The 21,151-nt window shown below is 41.0% G+C and overlaps 1 protein-coding gene across 1 annotated transcript in view; it reads right to left on the bottom strand.

The window, feature by feature from the left end:
* LOC122790541 (extracellular calcium-sensing receptor-like) overlaps window positions 1-21,151 on the bottom strand; it is a 557,593-nt gene that overhangs the window by 293,555 nt on the left and 242,887 nt on the right. The window lies entirely within an intron of this gene.

The raw sequence follows: 21,151 nt of genomic DNA, 5'->3' as shown, positions 1-21,151 counted from the left end.
AGAGGACCACTGATATATGTTTTACAAGTTAGACAATACCCATCAGATGTTGCACACCAACACATGAACTTTACCAGCCATATTCAATAAAGCCTATATGGTATGTTTACACCATGTGCGCACTTTGGATTCAATAAGCAGCACTACACAATGTGTAGAGCTGCACACAGCTGCACAAACGAGATAAACACCGTGGCATACAAATTACAGCATAAGCAGCTGAATTGTATGCTAATCAACTAATCCAAGATGAAGGAGTTTTTCAACAAACTAAAAAGCAAATGTGTAAACTCAGTGCTGGTTTTGTCTGCAAATTCCAGAACCTATTGGAATACAGCCACAGAAAGGAGTCTACACATAAACAATGTTAGGGGCTGCTGTTGCTTTAATTCATGTGTATGAGCAACAGGCTGAAGTCTATGTTGCTGCTGCTGCTAATAGACCACGGCCAAGAAGAAGAAGAGTTTTCACATCACAGGTGACTTAATACAATCTACATGATGTAAAAATTGTAGACCATTATTGGGTGGATAGAGACACACTACAGGAACTCTGTAACCTCTGTCATCTTCAAGTGAGAGTCAGGACAAACCAAGGGGAAACCATCCAATGGAGTCAGAGGTACACATAGCACTTAGAATTTTAGCTACAGGTACCTTTCAGAGACCAACAGAGGATATGCTAGGGGTGTCACAGGCATCATCATCCAGGACCCTCCATCAATTCCTGAATGCTGTGTTCCAACAGGGTCTATATCATATTATCAAAAACACTATTTGTTGAAACTCTATTCAGCGAACCCACTTTGTCAAAATCTCACTTCATCGAACGGCTGTTTAATCAAACTTTTTCATAGGGTAAAATAATAGCTGTCCAACCTACTGCCCATCAAAAAAAATGTTAAAAGTTCAAAACCAAACTGGGGGGCTGTTCCCCCCACTGCCTCCCCAAAATAAATATACCAACTCTGAGATTGCAGTACAGTGGGGAAAAGGGCAAATTGGTGATGATGGCCAAACATTATTTTTCCTGATAAAGTAAGATTTTAGCAAAGTGGGTTCGATCAGTAGTAATTTGACATAGTCTTTTTTTGACGATGTGATATAGACACACTCCAATATGCTAGTGGCCACATATATTTCCCCTGTACTCCTGAGGATAGGGACAGAAGTATACAAGAGTTCTACCCTGTAGCACACTACCCTAAAGTACTGGGTGCCATAGATTTCACACATGTAGAAATTAAGGCACCACCTGGGGAACAAGGAATGCTTCAAATTAATAGACCAGGTAGTGTGCAATGCTAAGGGCATCATCTTGAACATGTGTGTGTGCTGACAATGCAGGCAGTTAGCAACACTCACAGATCTGGCATCAAAATCAATCAATGACAAATGAGAGCCAGAAATGGTGCAAGAATACAAGAGATTTCATTAGAATGAAGCCTGACAGTTACCACAACTCACATATCTATACACCTCCCAACTGTATCAGATGTTCACTGGGAGGATATCCCACAGGGTATCTTACTGAGGGATGCAGGTTCATATGTTCATAGGAGCTTACTAGGCTAGCAGCCCTAGAGCCTTTACAAGCCTAGCCATGTTAATCCCAAGTATCCCCATTTGTTCCTTTTGGGTAGTTTGCAGAACAATTTTATGAACAGAGCAGGTCTGTGATCACCACTGGCTACCCCTGTCCATGAGGGACATGGATGTCACCCCAGGGGTGAATTTGCAGTCTCACATCCAATTATCTAGTTTGCCTTTGGATCAGGTAAGTGAGGAGCTCTATTTTATGTGAATAGGAATTCTATTTCAGAGAAGTGGCAATCTTGAGGAGACATATCTGTCTCTCCAGCATGTTCTGTTAATATCAAAAGTTAGGTTGATATCCCTAGAGCCAGCGACTCTTGTGCCATTTGACTTGCAGATGTGCAGCATTTCCATTAGGGCAGGGTTGAAGAGTGTCCTATAGGTCAGGCACAAGTCACCTCTCAGCAGCCAATAAGATACAGAGTAAAGTGACAGGGTTTCAGCCTGTCCATGTAATTCATGGTTTGGAGTCCCTGTATTTTCTTAGTGAGAAACCTCTGAGGTCTCTCCAGCTACTGCAGGTGTCTGGCAAAGTACATGCAAAATGTGCATTATGCTCTATTAGTGGTCTGACGAGGATCAAGTACAGTGGAGTTATAACATCCCTTGACCTGGATGCTATGCCCTTGCTTTTGATGTGCGCTACATAGAAGTCTTTTCTTACCACTGTGGAAACTTGGTGGTCAACGTTCAGCTTGCTATCAACCTGTGTTTCCAAGTCTCATACAAATGGGTTGGAAATCAGGGGGGTGCTGTCAATATTGTAACTTGTAGGGAATTCTGTTTTGCCAAAGGAAAAATAATGTATTTTTTTTTTTTTTTGCATTTAGGTTTAGAGCAAGGCTTTAACACCCGTCATTTGTTTGTGTTAGCCCTTCTTATAATATGGCAACATCATTGGGGGACTCCATAATTGCTCCCAGTTTGCAATCATCAGCGAACTCAGTGAGGCAAAGGCCATCTACTTTGGCCTGGACCTCTGAGAAATAGATGCCAAAGTGTAAGGGGCCCAGCACAAACCCCTGTGGTACTCCACTGGTGACAGGTCTACTGCTGGAGGTGGAATCACCAATTTTGACATAGGTTATACACTGAAACCATGGCTGATGACACCCATCAAAATGCACACACACCTGCTGAAGAATGTCACAATGAGGCACATGCTCAAAGAAGAAATATCACAGACTGTGTTTTTGGCTGCTGAAGTCATGGTTCTGGTGCCTAGATACATCTGCTGTCTGGACTGGTATTGGCTTCACATTTGCATAAGACATATACACAACTGGATCTATACCCAATAACCTTGTCAGGTGACACATACATGTGTAACAGCTCAAAATGTCACTTGTATTAATGTATGATTCCTTAATATGTCTGAGCAGCACTTCTTCTGTGGCAAAGATGGAAAATCAACACTCTAGAAGAAAGTTTTCAACACACATGCCTAGGTTTGAATCCCACAGTGTAAAAATTTTCTCAGTGTATAAAAGTAAAAGCAAATGTGTCAGGTCATTACATTTAAGGCTCCAGTGCATGGCTGCAGACTTAGCTCATCCAGTACTTACCTTCCAATTTGCAATATATATTTCCAGGCTACATCAGTAGACACCCCTCAAACCAAGTGTCAGATTAACCTTCCAATTGCAATTATTTAATTCCTCACTCTTTGGCACTGCTGCTGTCCTCTTACCATCATGTGAATGCTTTGCTTGGGTATGCACACTCCCAGTAAATGTGATAACTGGAATTGGTGGGAAAGAATCAGTCTCCATTGCTCTAGGTCTGCTGGTAGACACATCTGGCATTAGTGAAGAAGGCACCAGGTTTTGGGCACAGAGGCAATGTGCCTAGGAGTCCAGTATATTTACTGGACTCCTGGTAAAGCACCACATCCAAAGGCTTCTATGGGGGAGACTATTCTGCCTCCCAGTACAAGTCTGAGGTGTGGGATAGTTTAGGCCAGGCTGTATCTAGTGCCACTGATATCCTGTTCACTGGAGAGTAATGTAGGCAATATTTTAATGACTTATACAGGAGAAACAGGGATACTTTCAACAATTGGTTGGGGGAATTTAGGACTGTGGGCATCCCACAAATGTGTAGGTATCAACTAAACCAAAGAAAAAGGCACCAAAGAACTGTGGATACTTTCTTTTAATAAAATATATGAATAAAATCATCCAAAATACATCATGTTAAGTGCTTTCATCAAAAAAACATGACTTCATCAGAACAACTAATCCAACATGTACTTCACATTTAAATACTTCCACCCATAGCTGCAAACCAGTCAATTAATTAATTAATCAACATATAAGCTATATTTAAAGTGCCATTTTCAAAAAGTATTTGCTTTGAATATATATATATATATATATATATATATATATATATATATATATATAAAATTCATAAAACATTTCCTTACATTTAAAAAAAACATATTAATATTGTTAACAAATCCTAGTAAAAACATTATACTATATGAAAACAATACATTGCTATACAAATGTATTCAAGGCAGCAGCCTTTGTGATGTGACAATGCCAGTTACTTTAAACATACCTTGAAGGGGCACTATGAAAACTATCTAATTTGATTAGCCCTTTCTTTTAAAACTGGAAATATGGATATATGATAATTTAAGCCAGAATAAAAATGTGCAGCCAACCTGAGTTGCCACATTAGTTCCCTTTTACACAAATGCAAAAATGTTTTATTAGGATTGATTAACAATAGTAATATAATCTTTTTTTTAAATGTATGAGAATTGTATTTTATGAATTATATATATATATATATATATATATATATATATATATATATATTAGTTTTTAAAGCAAATACTTTTTGAAAATGGCACTTAAAATGTAGCTTATAGGTTGACTAATGAATTCATTGATTGGTTTACAGCTATTGGTGGAAGTATTTAAATGTAAAGTGCATGTAGGATTAGTTGTTCTGATGAAGTCATGTTTTTTTTTTGATGAAAGTGCTTAAAATGATGTATTTTGGATGATTTTATTCACATATTTTATTAAAAGAAAGTGTCCATGGTTCTTTTGGTGTCTATTCCTTTGGTTTATGGCATTTTTTTTCACCAGCACACCAATTTATTGTTTTTAGGTATCAACTAAAGAAAATAGTTGTAAGATTTAGAAAGCTTAATATAGGCAAGACTAGTATTCATAATTTTCTTCTGTTCTTTTCTGTTCTTTCCTCAGCTGCCCCAGGTTGGGAGTTCAATGTCTGGGTCAATGAGGCTAGACTGAAGAGACTGAGGGAAGCAAGGGGTATGCATACAGCAGAAGAGAAGTGTTATTGTAGCATTAATACTTACAATAGCTTTTTTGGTATTTTAGAGAGCTGTATCAAATTGAGCATGCATATCTCAACTGTAAAAGCAAGTATGCATGTATTAGTCTGTAGCACAAACCAATTTTAAGAGTCCAATATTAGACTTAAGTCATAGGTTGTGAGTTATACCACAATTCACAACTATACAATACTGTTATTTCTACAGTAACATTTATATTAAATTAAAAACTATATACCATGCTGTAAACTGTAATCTGTGTAACTGGAACATGCATTTGTGCAATATATGTGCATTTCAAGGATTATTTACATAAATTTATAATACAGTGTGTATCTGTTAGGAAATATATTTAAATGTAAAACTTAAGATAAAAGAGTTTTATAAAAATTGTAAAAAATGCATAAAAATGTAAAACTTAAGATAAAAGAGTTGTATAATTGTATTAATGCATTGCATGTCACATATGATGATACTAATTGTGAAGGCTGCCAGCCTAGCCAGATAAAATTTTATAGATAATTCTATCATTTTAAAATATTAATGTAAGGCACAGACTTGTTGTCTTAAATGGAAAAACAGCTGTTAGATGTGGAACTGCAAAAAAATGTACCAACAGTGCTCTCTGCTGATCAAGTGAACATGTTGTGACCCTTTGATCTAAAGTCAGCTCCAGTCAGTCTAGGTGAAGACATTCTTTCTATTGTTTTAACCAAGAGTAAAATTGCTAGATTTAAACATGCAAATGTATTTTTATTGCTCTGCTTCCTGACCAGCAAGATAACACAAGGAGAATGTAATGTAGTTTCCGTTAGCCAAGGAACCCAGGGAAGTGTGAAGAAAGATGTAATGGGAACCAGAAATGTGATTTTAAAAACAGAGAGAATCAGAAATTGTTAAGCATTTTTGTCTGACCATCCAACTCATCAGCACTCTGCCTGATTTTATATGTAAGTTATCTTAGATTTGTGTTTTCTCTCAGAAATAGCTAGAAACTAGAAAGATTAGACTATGGGCCGGATTCACGAAACCTCCATGTAAGAGTTAATATGTCTTACACGGAGGCTGCAGTCTAACGGTATGACATCAGCATGCCATGCATATTCATGAGGGCATGCTGAATCATACCCTAGGCTAACACGGTTCGTGTAGGAAAGTAGGGGGCGTGTCTGAATGCCGAGTTCTGCAAAGGGACACGCCCCCAGAAGAGTCAGAGTCCTGAAAGTAAACACCCATGAGCGAGTCCATGGAAATGTCAAGGAACACAACACCACACATGCCCCTACAGACTATAAACCCAACTGTAATGTAAAATGTAAAAATAGCAGTTTAATTTTTTTTTTATAATTTCCAAAATGTTTGCCCATAGTTGTGCTCATTTGCGCGGGTATGCCCTCCTCTCAGCCACAGTTAGCAGACATTGAAAAGCATATAAGATCTAAATATGCAAATTAAGCCAAGTAGCAATAGCGTAGTGGTAGAGACATTGGCCAAAGAGGAGGTAGTCACGGTTTGAACCCCCACAACATCATTCACCATTTTTATTTAAATAAGCATGAAGCAATCCCCTGACATATGTATATATATATATATATATATATATATATATATATATATATATATATAAAACTATAATTTAAGTAAAATGTAATGAAATGGGCCATATATTTTTGAAGAAATCCGACATAATAAAATATAAAAAAAGGATCATAATTGCCCATAGCTGAGGAAGGCTTTAACAAGCATAATATGAGTGCCCATAGGTGAGCAGCTTACTGGCGGGCAACGTTGGGCAAGCTGTATCAAAGCCACCTTTACACAGACACACCTCCTAGCTGTCTAGACAGTAGTAAAATAAAAAAGCAACGGCCAGGCTCGAACCCAGGATAATGTGCACCATAGTCAAAGTACTGAACCACTAAGCCATATTCAGGCTTGTATTTGGGCCTAGTGTTTGTGGAGGCTGTGTGTCTGAGCACATATTCAGGGACATCTTGGTTTAGCCAAAGCCATCAGGCATTTCAGTGAGAGAGAATTGTTTGAGGTCATTGGCTGACTGAGGTCACCTGGACTACAGCATAGACTAAGCACCTCATTGGTTCTTTTGAGATTTCTTTCTTAAAAACTGTCTCAGGTTTTAACTTTCTGTTACCTAAGAAGTTCATTTGTGAGTGTTCTGCCATTTCACACTGAGCTTGATCAAAGGAAGGACACTGAGGAAACTCGGAGCTATAATATATAACATTAAGTATCCTATTTTTTGTTTATTTTGTTCTTTATTTCTTTGTTATTTATAGCACTTTGTGTACTATGTATTTTTCTAGCTAGTTTCACTGTGTGTAAGGTATTAACTGGAAATTGTCCACTTTTATTAAGCATCTGTTGGGTTGTTTGTTTCTAATAACTTGTTGCAGTTAAACTCTTTTTCTAGAGGCTCCTTTAGCTGTTTAAAATGTTCATTTAAAGGCTCACTGCTGCTTTTCAGCTGTGAGAAACATTTCTGCAGTTTGTTCTAAGTAGTGGGGATATTTGTAGCATTTCCATATTCAGGCTTGTATTTGGGCCTAGTGTTTGTGGAGAATGTGTGTCTGAGCACATATTCAGGGACATCTTGGTTTAACCAAAGCCATCAGGCATTTCAGTGAGAGAGAATTGTTTGAGGTCATTGGCTGACTGAGGTCACCTGGACTACAGCTTAGACTAAGAACCTCATTGGTTCTTTTGAGATTTCTTTCTTAAAAACTGTCTCAGGTTTCAACTTTCTGTTACCTAAGAAATTCATTTGTGAGTGTTCTGCCATTTCACACTGAGCTTGATCAAAGGAAGGACACTGTGGAAACTCGGAGCTATAATATATAACATTAAGTATCCTGTTTTTTGTTTATTTTGTTCTTTATTTCTTCCCACCCTTCCTCCCTGTTGGTATAGTGTTTTTATAGTTGGTGGCTTTGCAGTTGCCCACCCCTAGTGTAAATTTGATTTGGGACCCTCCTCCCAGCCTAGTGTCATTACCTCATTCTACCCAGTACAGGGAGAACATTTGAGAAGACCAATCAGCTTAGTTTCTGCTACTCCTTTCTCTCTTTCCACTTTAAAAAAAAATTATCTGCTTTGACTGTATTTGTGTTTCTTCCTACTTTATTTTGCTTTTGCGTCATCTTAAAAGTACTCAATTGTATTTATTACTGCTTGGTGCAACTCATTCTAAGCCTTTTAGTTTAAGCACTTGGGCTTCAGACCAGTTGTTTTACATTAAGAAGGTTTGTGGTCTGCACTGTAGTGGCGGAACAGGTAGCTTACATCCTTCTGAGTTGGGAACTGCTGATTGAGGGCTCAGTGTCTGTTATTCTAAAAGTGTATTAATTCTGGTTTAAGCACTTGGGCTTCAGGCCAGTTATTTTACATTAAGAGGATTCGTGGTCTGCACTCTTGTGGGAGGAGAGGCTGGACTCTGCCCTTCTGAGCTGGGAATTTCTGGTTAAAGGCTTATAGTGCCTGCATATTTGAACTGCTTCTTACTGAAATTGGTACACCTTGTTTGCTGTAGCATAGACTGGATCCATACCTGCTGTATCTAGCTTTGTTTGTATAACTTGAGCACTAATCCAGGCATTCTTTAAAGTATTCAATTATATTTATTACTGCTTGGTAGTAACTTGATTAAAGTGTAGCTATCATTCTAAGTCTTTTGGATTAAGCACTTGGGCTTCAGACCAGTTGTTTTACATTAAGAAGGTTTGTGGCCTGCACTGTGGTGGCAGGACAGGTAGCTTACATCCTTCTAAGTTGGGAACTGCTGACTGAGGGCTCAGTGTCTGTTATTCTAAAAGTGTATTAGTTCTGGTTTAAGCACTTGGGCTTCAGGCCAGTTATTTTACATTAAGAAGGTTCATGGTCTGCACTCTTGTGGGAGGAGAGGCTGGACTCTGCCCTTCTGAGCTGGGAATTTCTGGTTAAAGGCTTATAGTGCCTGCATATTTGAACTGTTTCTTACTGAAATTGGTACACCTTGTTTTCTGTAGCATAGACTAGATCCAGGCCTGCTGAATCTAGCTTTGTTTGTATGCTTGTTGTTTGTTTGCTTGTTATTTCCCTGAAATGCTAATTCACCTAAAATGCGGCTTTTCAGCACTTCTGTGGATCCCTAGTGATATCTGCATTGCTTACTGTATTTATTTCCTTGCTTCACTTGAAAGAAAGTTACTATTTGTCATTTTTGCATTTAAGTTACCTGTAACACATTGCATTTAAGTTACCTGGCACTTGCTCACTAAGTCAGCAGTAAAAAATTAAAAGCACTACACCCTCACAAAATCCCCTTGAGTACCTTGTTCCCCATTGGCCCTTTTTCAACTATAAAGGAATTCCCAATACTATTCTAGCATGTCCAAAGGTCAGTTGTCAATCTCCTCTCTGGTCCAGCTGGTGAATCTGGGAATCTTGAGGCAATGTTACAACTGCCTCATGTACACAGACAACCCTCTCCTCCTCCCAACAAATTTCAACACATGTGAGAGATGCAGCCATATAGCCAAACTGGAGGCTAAGCTCTCTCAACTCAGTACTGGCGTAACCAGTCAGGAGGAGAAGGAAATCACACTCACTACAATTCCAGTCTCACATAGACCTACCACGACAGCAAACCAAACACATAAACACAGAAAAACATACTCGGAGGCTCTAAATAAAAATCTGCCTAAGCAGCAGAGACCTCCAAAGCAGACACCCAAGCAACTGCTACCCCAAAACAAAACACGTGCAACACATAGCTCACAAAGCCAGTGTGCCAAACAGTCACAGCCCTTAAGGCTATACAACACACCTGATACACTTGTAATAGGTGACTCTATCGTCAGGCACAATGATGTCCCACTCACCAGGCTAAACAAGGAGAAGGTCATGGTGAGCTGCCTGTCGGGCGCTAGGATCCGCACATAACACAAGCACTCAGGTCACTTCAAGGCAAGTACAAATATGATGCAGTCATTGTCCATGCTGGTGTAAATGACCTGAGACGTACCTCCCTGGACTCCATGAAAAGAGACATAGAGGAGCTCTCTGAGCATGTAGCCCAGGCAGGTATGACCCTGACCTTGAGTAGCATCTTACCCTCACCAAGAATGCTGCCACAATATGAAGACAAGATGATCAATTTCAACAATTGGCTTAAGTATTGGTGTCATTCAAAGGGGATCCAATGCCTGTCAGCCTGGGATGACATGCTCGACAAGCCACAATGCTTCGCTAGGGATGGCTTGCACCTGTCACCCCTGGGCTTTCGGATATTGGCAAAGGCTCTTGCTACCCCATAGTGCCTTTTTTAGGCAAGGCTCAAAAGACAAACCCACCTCCATAGGTATCACAAGGGATAAGAAACTAAGAGTAATGCTACTCAATGCCAGAAGTCTAAACCTCAAGATGCATGCACTCAAAACTCTCCTTAGCATGGAGAACATTGTTATCTGTGCAGTAACAGAAACCTGGTTCAAGGCTCCCGAGAGCACCCCAGCACTACCAGGTTATACCTCATACCATGCTTTTCGGCCCCAAAACTTGGACCGAACCACAAATGGAGGGGGAGTATCAATATTCGTCAAAGATACCCACACCTCAAGGTTGGTGGCACAGCACGAAGCATCAGAGACTATCCATGTGCAACTAACAGTGGGTAAAACTGCCTCCCAGTTTATACCCTGCTACAGACCACCCTCCCAAACCCAGGAACCTCACTTAGCCTTCATGAGAACACTGAAAAATATGAAGGTCTCTCCAAACACCATTATATTGGGCAACTTCAACTACCCAAACATAGGCTGGGAGCATTACTCTAGCTCCAACACCCTAGCCCAAAGGTTCCTAGAATATATAAAGTCAAATGCTATGGAACAACTTGTTCTCACTCCCACAGCAGGGGAAAACATACTGAACCTGATCATCACCAACATGGGGACTCTATGCTCCAGACCAGAAGTGTATCCTTCACTGGTAAGATCAGACCATAAACTAATCTCACTGGATATTCACATCCCGACCCCACCCCCTGCCCAGAAAACCACAGTGAAAAACTTCTCTAAAGCAAATTTTACACTCCTCAAAATCAAGGTGGAATCCTTTAAAGCCCCCGGGCCTGTGGAAAATACAGTCCAGACTGCAGAATCCTTTATAAACGCATTCTATGAACACCTTCAGGAATGCATGGATCATGCAATCCCAAATAAAACCAAGACCCAATCCTCCAAAGGCAGACATCCTGTCTGGTGGACCCCAGCCATAAACAAACTATACAATAGAAGGAGGAAGCTACTACATGATAGAGCAAAATCCCAAAAAGGGAAGCCATCTCTGATCAGTCATAGTAAATAACTACGGGCACTCATAAAATCATCTAAGGCCAGCTTCGAGAGAAAAATTGCACAGGACACTAAGGATAATCACAAGGCTTTCTTTAGTTATGTTAGGAACCTGGGTGGGAATTCTCAGATATGCTCAGAATTAGTCCAAAATGACAAAAAATACACCGAACCCACAGACATTGCCAACATCCTAACTGACAAGTTCAGTGCAAACGCCCCCCCCTCCCCACCAAAAGGGCAAATATCTATCCCAGCAGAGTTCTGCCCCCCTGACATCTCAGATGCTCAGGTAAGAGCCGCCCTCTCCAAAGCAAAAAACACAGCATCAATGGGACCAGACGGTGTCCTGGGCTGCATCCTACATGAACTCCAAGAAGAGTTAACCCAAACCTAAAACTACTGTTCAGTTTCAGCCTTACTACAGGATATGTACCCAAAGAGTGGTGTATAGCAACAGTGGTCCCTCTCCACAAAGGTGGTGCCTCAACGGATCCTGGAAACTATCACCCCATAAGCCTGACTAGCTTGGTCTGCAAAGCTATGGAAAGAATCATCATGGACCTCATAAATAAAGATATTGGGGACCTACAGACACTTGATCCTACCCAGTTTGGCTTTGTTAAGGGCAGATCCTGCCTCTTAAACCTGGTCAATTTCTTTGAAACAGTCACCAAGGCCATTGACGAGGGGAAGGTGGTCCACACAGCCTACCTGGACCTCACAAAAGCCTTCGATACAATACCACACTCGGGCATAGATGGGTTGCAAACTGGCTCAAGGACAGAACCCACATGGTTAGAATTGCTGGAGCCATGTCAGACTCCAAACCAGTTACAAGTGGCATCCCACAAGGCTCAGTCCTGGGACCTCTCTTGTTCGGTATATATTTCTCAGAGGTACAGGCCAACACAGAAGGACTGTGGCTGGGCACCATAATCGACTCTCCAGCCAACACAAGCATCCTCCAAAACGGCCTCATAGAAACAGACAACTGGTGCCAGAGCCATGGCCTCAAGTTAAATGCCAAAATGTGTATAGTCATTCCCTTTGGCTAAAACAAAGTGCCCACAAATTACCACATAGGTGGTAATCCATTAAGTACAGAAGAAGTAATTAGGGACCTGGGGATCCAAGTTGATAGCAATCTCTCATTTGACAACCACGTGGCCAAAGTGGTTAGAAGAACATTTTATATAGCCCACCTAATCATGAAAGGATTCACATCTAGATCAGGGAGGTCATTGTGCCTCTTTACTCAACCCTCATCAGGCCCATAATTGAGTACAATGCCCATTTTGGGATGTACCTTACCAGACACCTGCAGCAACTGGAAAGACCCCAAAAGTACCTCACCAAGAGGGTCAAAGGGCTCAAACAGATGCCATATGCTGCCCAGTTAAAGAAACTCCAACTCTACTCAGTGGCATACCGCCTGCTCAGAGGTGATCTGTGCCTGATGTATAAAGCCATGTACAACCTGGAATTAATGGACATACTGCACCTCAGAAAATCCAAATCCCATCGAGCTATGCGCTCGAGAGACTTGAACCTCAGCACTGCAGTAAATAGGACATGCTGGAGGGACAGATTCATAACCCAGAGGCTCCCTTCACTCTGGAATAAAATCCCAGTCCAGGTTAGGCAGAGTCCCTCATTGACTCTCTTCAAGAAGAATCTTGATGAGTGGATGGGAGATCGTAGGTTTACCCTAGGTATCACTTCTGTGTCACTGTTAGACAGAGGCACAGTATACTAACCTCGAAAAAGGGCATAGCAAAATTAATTTAAAATGGGTGGCGAAAGCCAAATACACTCTGGCTAGGCTTATAAATGCCCTAGGGCAGATAGCCTAGTATGAACCTATGAACCTATGAACCTATGACAGTTGTACTGAGAAATGCAGTATTAGCATATGAATAGGAATTAATGTAAATAGAAGCATGACAAAGCAGGTTTTTTTAAGCTGATAAATATCCAAAATGGCAAATCACGGATAAGTGCGGGAAAACCGGCACATATAAGCCCCATAGGCGGGAATACACAGCATAACTGATTGTGGTACCCATTTCCAGCCAGGATGGCAGGTGCAGGAGAGGGTAGTCTCTTTAGAGCACAGAGGTGGGGTGTTGAGGAGTCAAAATATATGGTTTGGCTCCTAGTCCATGATCATGAAGCACAACTCATGCAGGGCCAGGTTCACTGGGGTGCATACAAGGCAGAGGTGTGGAACTGGTTGGCATATGATCTCACCAGTGCCACCGGCATTCTGAGGACTGGTGAACAGGTCCATCATCACCATGCGGACCTGAAGTGACGGAAGGAGGACCAACTGAACTGTTGGATCCAGGAGGCCCGCCAAATTCCCAACACCCCACTACTGAGTAAGTATCCATGTAATTAAGTATGTAAGAAATGCTATCCTAGCCTATAGTATGGAGATGTATGTTCCAATATTACTTTTTTATATTACAGCTGCAGGTGTTCGTTCCATGAATCAGCGAGCCTATGCTGATAGGCTGCTGAGGTTGCGCCACCAGGCAGGTTAGTAATTATTTAGCTGGTATTGTCATAGAATATAACTGAGAGAGATTGTAAAAGAGTTCAGTGTTGAAAGCCACTAATAAAGCTCAAATAAGCCTAGAAGAAAGATTCTGCTAGTATTGTAAGATTAGATAAGTGATGCAGACTGGAAAAGAGTGTAATGCAAACCAGTAATAAAGATTAAACAAGTCTCAAATAGAGTTTCCACCTGTATTGTAATATCAGATAACTGCTGCAGCCAGAAAATGAGTGGTAATCAATCAACAAAAGATAGACAAGTGTCAAATACATCCTTGTAAATTCTGCCATATGAAATAAGTGAGTCAGCTGGAAAGGATTGTTGTAAACCAGTAATACATGTTAATAAAGCCTAGAATTAAGTAACATTCTGAAATGTAAATATAAAATAATTGAGAGAGTGTGAGAAAGACAGTTTGAAGCTACCAAGAAAGCTGTAATAAGTGTGGAATACAGGTATACTGCAGTCACTACATAATGAAATGAATAAGACAGCCACAACCAAACAATAATGTGTGAAATAAAATGCAGAACATGGACTGTGTCCGTCCCACAAATTGGATATGTTGTTGTACCCTTGCATTATGGAAATAGTATGGTTGTATGAAATGCTGAACATCCACAGTTGTCTAGACCCATATAAATCAAATGTAGCAGGATGCTGTACCTGAACACAGCCAGATATGAACATATATGAATAAAATGGAATGTATATTAATGTAGCAGTAACATCCCCATCACCAACATTCCTAACGTTACATACAGGAAACTGTACTAATACATGTAGGGGATATATATCTGCATCTACTAGGAATGTACAGTATATGTATAGGTAGTTTTAGTTGTTAATGTAATATTTCTTCACCTTACCCTATTGTCACAAATGATGCCATTCCACACCAAACCGGGTATGTGTATTCACAATTAATTCCCATGGACATTTGTCCTGTTGGTTCATACATATCTGCATGTACGTTGATGCATGTGCCCCATTCACATATCTGAACCTGATGGCCTGTTGCCACCAATCAACCCTGCATGCTGTTGGAATGTGCACTGTTGTTCTAAATATGCATGTGTTATGCTTGCTGCTCAATGTTCGGAATTCATGGGTGTTTGGTCAATGGGAATAGTAATGCATGCTGTTACATCTAATTTTGAATGGTGTTTGTTGTTACTAACCCAAAATCCCATAAAATACTGGTAAACATAGGACAACAGGGAAGGCGGATTCCAGCGGACCCACCTCTTCCACCTCAGCTGGCGAGTGCACCTGGCACCAGTGCCCAGGCCGGGACCTCCTCCTCCGGTGGCCCTGTGCCACCTTCGGGTGGAAGCACTGCAGGGGATGGGGCTCATCCCCCCTCTGCAAGTGTGGCCGGAGGAGAGCCTCCACTCACCCTCCATAGGGTCCGGTCTGTGGTGCGTAGCAAGATCAGGCAGTCTGTGACTGATCCCCTATGCCAGCTTGAGGCGAGGGTGGCGCAACTCATGGGTGTGCCTGCCCGTTCTTTCCAGCCCCCAGCACAACCCCGGCCTAGGCTGTGAAGGCACAGTGGTAACTGCCTATGGGTGGGGATTTCAGTTCCACTATTGCCATCTGTGGAGTCATGGGCTTGCAATATCCAAACATCCGTCCCTGTCATTTGTGTTTACCCCCCACATGTGTCATACTCCACCCCTGTATGTGTCTTGTTTGTCTTGTTTGTTAACCTCCCCAACCTACCTCCCCGAATATACCTACTTCCTGTACCTCACATTCCACTCTCACCTGAAAAAAAAATAAAAAAAGGGCACTCTGTTCCCACAAAAAAATGACGCCCCATACATAGCTGCCCAGTTCGCACACATGTCCACTGGACATGTAAATGGATAATTCTAATTGGCAGTACAACAGATTTTGTTGTTCTCACCCCTCTCTCAGGGGTGGAAGGTTTCAGATTTCACACCAAATTTCATGCATATGCACAGCTGTTGCTGATAACGAAATGTGCAGCTATGGGCCTTCCCTACATCCTTCCTGCACATCCCGAGCTTGTTTTCCTACTGTCCTCCCTCTTTGTGCCCCTTTTTTTCACCCCTTTCCTATCTCCCCATTTTCTTTTCTTTAAAAGAAATTAACGCGGGTGTTAGCGGGAGTAAGCACTTTTAAGCAGTTGTAAGCACATGTGCGCTTGTGTGCGCTTAGCTAAGCTAGGCTAGTGTGCGCATGTGTAAGCATTGCGCAAACCAGCACAAACCCACTTACAACTGCTTAAAAGTGCCTTAGTCACTCTGTATGACAAGGCCTGTAGTCTGCTATTCAGCAAAATAAAATTCCCCTGTCAGTCTCGAACCCAGTACCTTGGAAACAGTAGTCTGCATGAATTACCACTGAGCCATGACAGATATACAAGAGCTTGGTGCTGAAATAAATATATCATGAAATAGAAGGACTGAATATAAAGGGAATATAGGAAGGCCATTACACAAAGCTTGTTCCCTGTATGTTTACTGGCAATTCCTGTAGAACTGCATTACATTAGTGTGATAAGAGAAACAGCCATGCTGCTAGGAGGTAATAATGTTAGAGTATCACCTTACAAACCCCACACAGTATCAGAGCATGATAAACACCACCATATTTGAAGAGGTATGAGGCCAGACTTCCCAACTGTGACTGATTTACAGGGATGTCCCTGATTTGCAAAAAATGTTACCTGTGCCCCACTGACTCCCTGTGAAATGTACTAACAGTAGGTAGAAAGGTGCGGAATCCCACGTAATGGTGACTGTCAATAAGTTAAAGTAGACACTACTTGCATGTCAGAAATGGTGTAGTAATACATATGCTCAAAATACCCCACAGTCACAACTGCAGAATATTTGAAATATATCATGGGTGTTTCCCACTGATATGTACCTTTCCCTGAGGATGCTCAAATATATACCTGAGAGTATCTGAGGCCTGCAAGTGTCAGAAACACACAGGCATATTAGCCTGTCTGCTGTTACACACTCTGTGAATAGCTGTAGAATTACTTCCACAAGCATGCCCTCATGTAGGAGTACAACACAGAAATATCAAAGGATGTAGCCATCTAACAAACTAATGACAGTATAGCAGTTTACAAGCACTGCATGTGCCTGATATTCATAATTGTTAGTACAAAATACAAGGCCCTAGCTCAGCAGCAAAATAAAATACCCTTGTAAGTGTCAAACCCCAGACCTTGAGCTCACCAGATGCATGCAATGTCACCAAGCTACAGCAAACATATAAGAACTTACTGCTGAAAGAAATATATCATGCATTACAAGGAGTGAATGTAAATGGAAAATATGAAAGCCATAGCAACACATTCCAGTAAAGACAAATATCAGGCCTTCATGGAGTGAATGTAAAGGGAAAATAGTGAAGCCATAGCAACACATTGCAAGAACTACTGTTGTATATCAGTTAATCCACAACTCCCACAGGAAAGTACATACTCCCATGTAAACAGTGTTAGCATTAGCAGGTGTGAGTTAACATACACACTGAGATGAGTGAACTGGAAAAAGCAGCAGTCAGGTTTCAGTACAACATGCATTTCAGTGGCTACAACACACCTTAGATATAACAGACATACCAACCTTCTGACTGACACAACAGTGTGCACAGCAAATCAGCATGGTCTCCACCTTGCAAAACTGAAAGGCCTATGCCTACCTAACCTAACATTTTATAGCAGTGTCCTGAAATCACAGTGAGAACTGCAATTACCACACAGCAGGCTGCATGCAATTAGTAAATGCTGGCCACCAACTGGTGCAGAGGCCATCACATGCACATGTGCAGATACCTACAAAAGCAGCCTGTACTGCCAGTCCACACATGCAATAATATAATTTCAGCAACTGGAGGGAGAGAGAGAGAGAGAGAGAGAGAGAGACAGAGACCCCCAAAAAAAGCAAGCCACCAAGCCAGCAAGCCAGCAAGCAAGCAAGTCATCCAGGCAGCCAGCCAGCCATTCAGGCAGTCAGCCAGCCATCCAGGCAGCCAGCAAGCCAGTAAGCTAGCAAACTAGCAATCCAAAAAAATCTGTCAGAGACAAAGGTAATGTAAACTACATAATCTAATAATCTACATAGTGTGAACCCTCCATATGTGTTAGCAGTCTGTATCTATATGTATATGAAGATGTGCATAGGGCAAGGGACATACTGCAACTGTTAGTGAAGGCTGGACATACATATGTAGTTGAAGGTTGCTATGTGCACATATCAATGTATGTTGTAGTGTGTGGCATTGAAAACAGAATGCAGTTCAGGTATATGTCATGTGGTAGTGAACTTCATTTGGACTGAGCCAGTGAGGCCTGCTACAGCTATATGGCTTGAGGTCAGCATAATGCATTATGCACAACAGTGTGCAATATCATTACAGAATGGTATGTGTCACAACCGTTGCAGAAGTGATATTCTCACCATGAAAGGTGGGCAGTCCATGTACCTACATGTGCATGTATATGTACAGCAATGGATGTTAAGAAGTGTGTGTGTGTATATATATATATATATATATATATATATATATATATATATATATATATACATACATACATCTATATATTGATATACATATATATGTCTATATATCTACATATATATATATATATATGTGTGTGTGTGTGTGTGTGTGTGTGTACATAGACAAAGAGGTCTGCATAGATACATAGAGATATATGGATAGATATATAGAGAATATGTATATACATATAGATATAATAGACAAATACATATATAGATATAAATTTAGATACATACATGTATACAGATAGATATGAATGTCTATATATATATATATATATATATATATATATATATATATATATATATATATATATATATATATAAGGTTATATATAGCAGTGTGTATATAGATATATATACATATATGTAGATATGTATATATATTTACATATATATATATATATATATATATATATATGGATATATATATATATATATATATATATATATATATGTATATATATATATATATATATATATATATATATATATATATATATATATATATATATATATATATAAAGAGAGTGAGAGAGGGAGACATGGGGGCAGATGTACTGCAACAGGTGCCTGGTGAACAAGGCATGGAGAGAACACCAGTGTTGATACTGTAGTACCATACCCCATTCCACAACATGTGACCCACTAACTACCACATAGGTGGTTGCCTGTCTACCACTGGAGATGTCAGAAGGGAACATGGGACACAGGTGTACAATAGCCTTCCCTTTGATATCCACAGAGGCACACTAGTCTTGTAATCCCTGTACATGGTACGTGTCATCACAAAACGTGTGTCAGCTAGGGAAATGTAAGTCAGTGTACCCCTGTACACCTCACAATGTCCTATGCAGTATGTACCTCCCATGAGAACTACAGCAAGTGGAAAGGCCACAGACATACCTAACAAAGACTGATAATGGCCACAAACACATTCCCTATGCAGACTAAGTCACAAAACCACAGCTAGAGTACCTTGCATACTGCCTACACAGAGGTTACCAGTGCTGGACATGCAGAGTTATGTCACACCCATACCAGTTGTCCAACCGTCATGGTAACACCTCACAATCTGTCCAGCCTACATGACCTATGGCCCTAATCCCTGTCACCGCAGTAAAGAGCACATGCTGGAGGTACAGGTTCCTATCCACAGATATGCCATACCCTGGACTTAACCACCCAGCATTAACAAACAAGGCTCCTTATTAGTAGATGTCACACATACCCCTGATGAATGTTATGGAGATAGGTAATATGCCGTGTGAGTCACCTCTGTGTAACTGTTTGACAGGAGCAAGTACAATCATATTACATGTGTCCCAAGGGGCAGGGTAGCATAAGGCTATGCTGCTGTAGGCCCAGGGCCAATAGCATAGTACCTACCTATGACACAATGCACACACACATGTACTCAGTGCAATACCAACTATGTGAGGTGGAATTAGTGTGACACTGACTGTGTGCAAGGTCTGTAATGGTGTGATTGCTCAGCGTGACTTTGTGTCTGTCATGGTAGTTTGTGTCCTTGGTGTGAGGCCAGAGAAAGATGTGTCACTTATTGGAATACAAACATACTAGATTGCCATATGTTGTGCTGTAGTTCCCTGTGTACGACAGTGGTGTAGGTAGGGGAATGGCAGCAAAGACTAGGGTGGATTACCAGTGAAACTGTAAATGTGCATTGCATGAATTGCATGGGATGACAATATTCTCCATCCATTAGCTTGATACATACCCCCAGTGTGAGGTTGTGCATTGTACCTCAAACAGTGTGCCGAGTGATTGGTGTATACTAGTTTGTTGTATGGAGTGTGGCAGGCGCTGTCACACAGTTATGGGCTGAGCACTGATATGTGGTAATTTACATGTGTATCCCCTGATAGACAGACAGATGCTATATATGGCAGTTCAGTGATATCAGTACAGTAGAGTATTACATGTGCCATATTACTTGCTCACATATTTTTCTTTTCCTACCAGGGCAATGGTGCATCAGCGCAACCCGTGTTATTCAGCTGCAGAGGATGAGGAGATACACCAGAGCCTGGTGCGGGATTTCTCTACACTGTTTTCCAGGACCAGCCAGAACCAGCAGGAGAGGGCTGCACTGTGGCAAGACCTTGTCCGTCGGGTAAATGACATAGGCATGCATAACCGGACATATGAGCAGGTACGCCATCACTGCAGTGATTTAATTAGAAATGTCCGGCAGCGTGCGTCTGATATCCACAGACAACAGCTTGCCACAGGTGGTGGGGTACCTATCCACCCCCCCCTCACCAGAGTGGAGGAGCTCCTCCTAAGTGTTGTGGCTCCAGGCCAATAACAACAACATCCACAGACATGTGTCATGATGGAGGCCGGAGCCACCCAGCATGTGGACATGGAGGGTGCAGGTAACATGCAATATCTGTAGTTGATTGTTCTCTGCACTGGTAGTTTATGCATGTGTGAGATGTGTACTGTGTGTAGCTGTTATCCTGCCTATTCTTGTGCAAGATTGATATTCTGAATATCATCACTACACCTGTGAAAGCCAACTGTTGTACTACTGTACTGTATCATACTCACAGTATCAATGGCACAGTTGTGGCCACTGACAATAACTCTCTTATTTGTGCAGGTCCCTCTGGAGTAACAGCAAGGCAGCCAATCCATGCTTGTGAGTGTGTAATAACAATACTATTAATACTAATAATAATATTAATACTAATAATACCCTCAAACAGTATTGTGTATGTGTTGGATTGCAGGCGAGTGTGTGTTTGTAT

Source organism: Protopterus annectens, chromosome 16.part0 (assembly GCF_019279795.1).
Source record: "Protopterus annectens isolate FY-2018-M chromosome 16.part0, PAN1.0, whole genome shotgun sequence".
Taxonomy (NCBI): Eukaryota; Metazoa; Chordata; order Ceratodontiformes; family Protopteridae; genus Protopterus; species Protopterus annectens.
The sequence above is the reverse complement of the archived record's forward strand: the minus strand, read 5'-3'. Positions and strand labels throughout refer to the sequence as shown.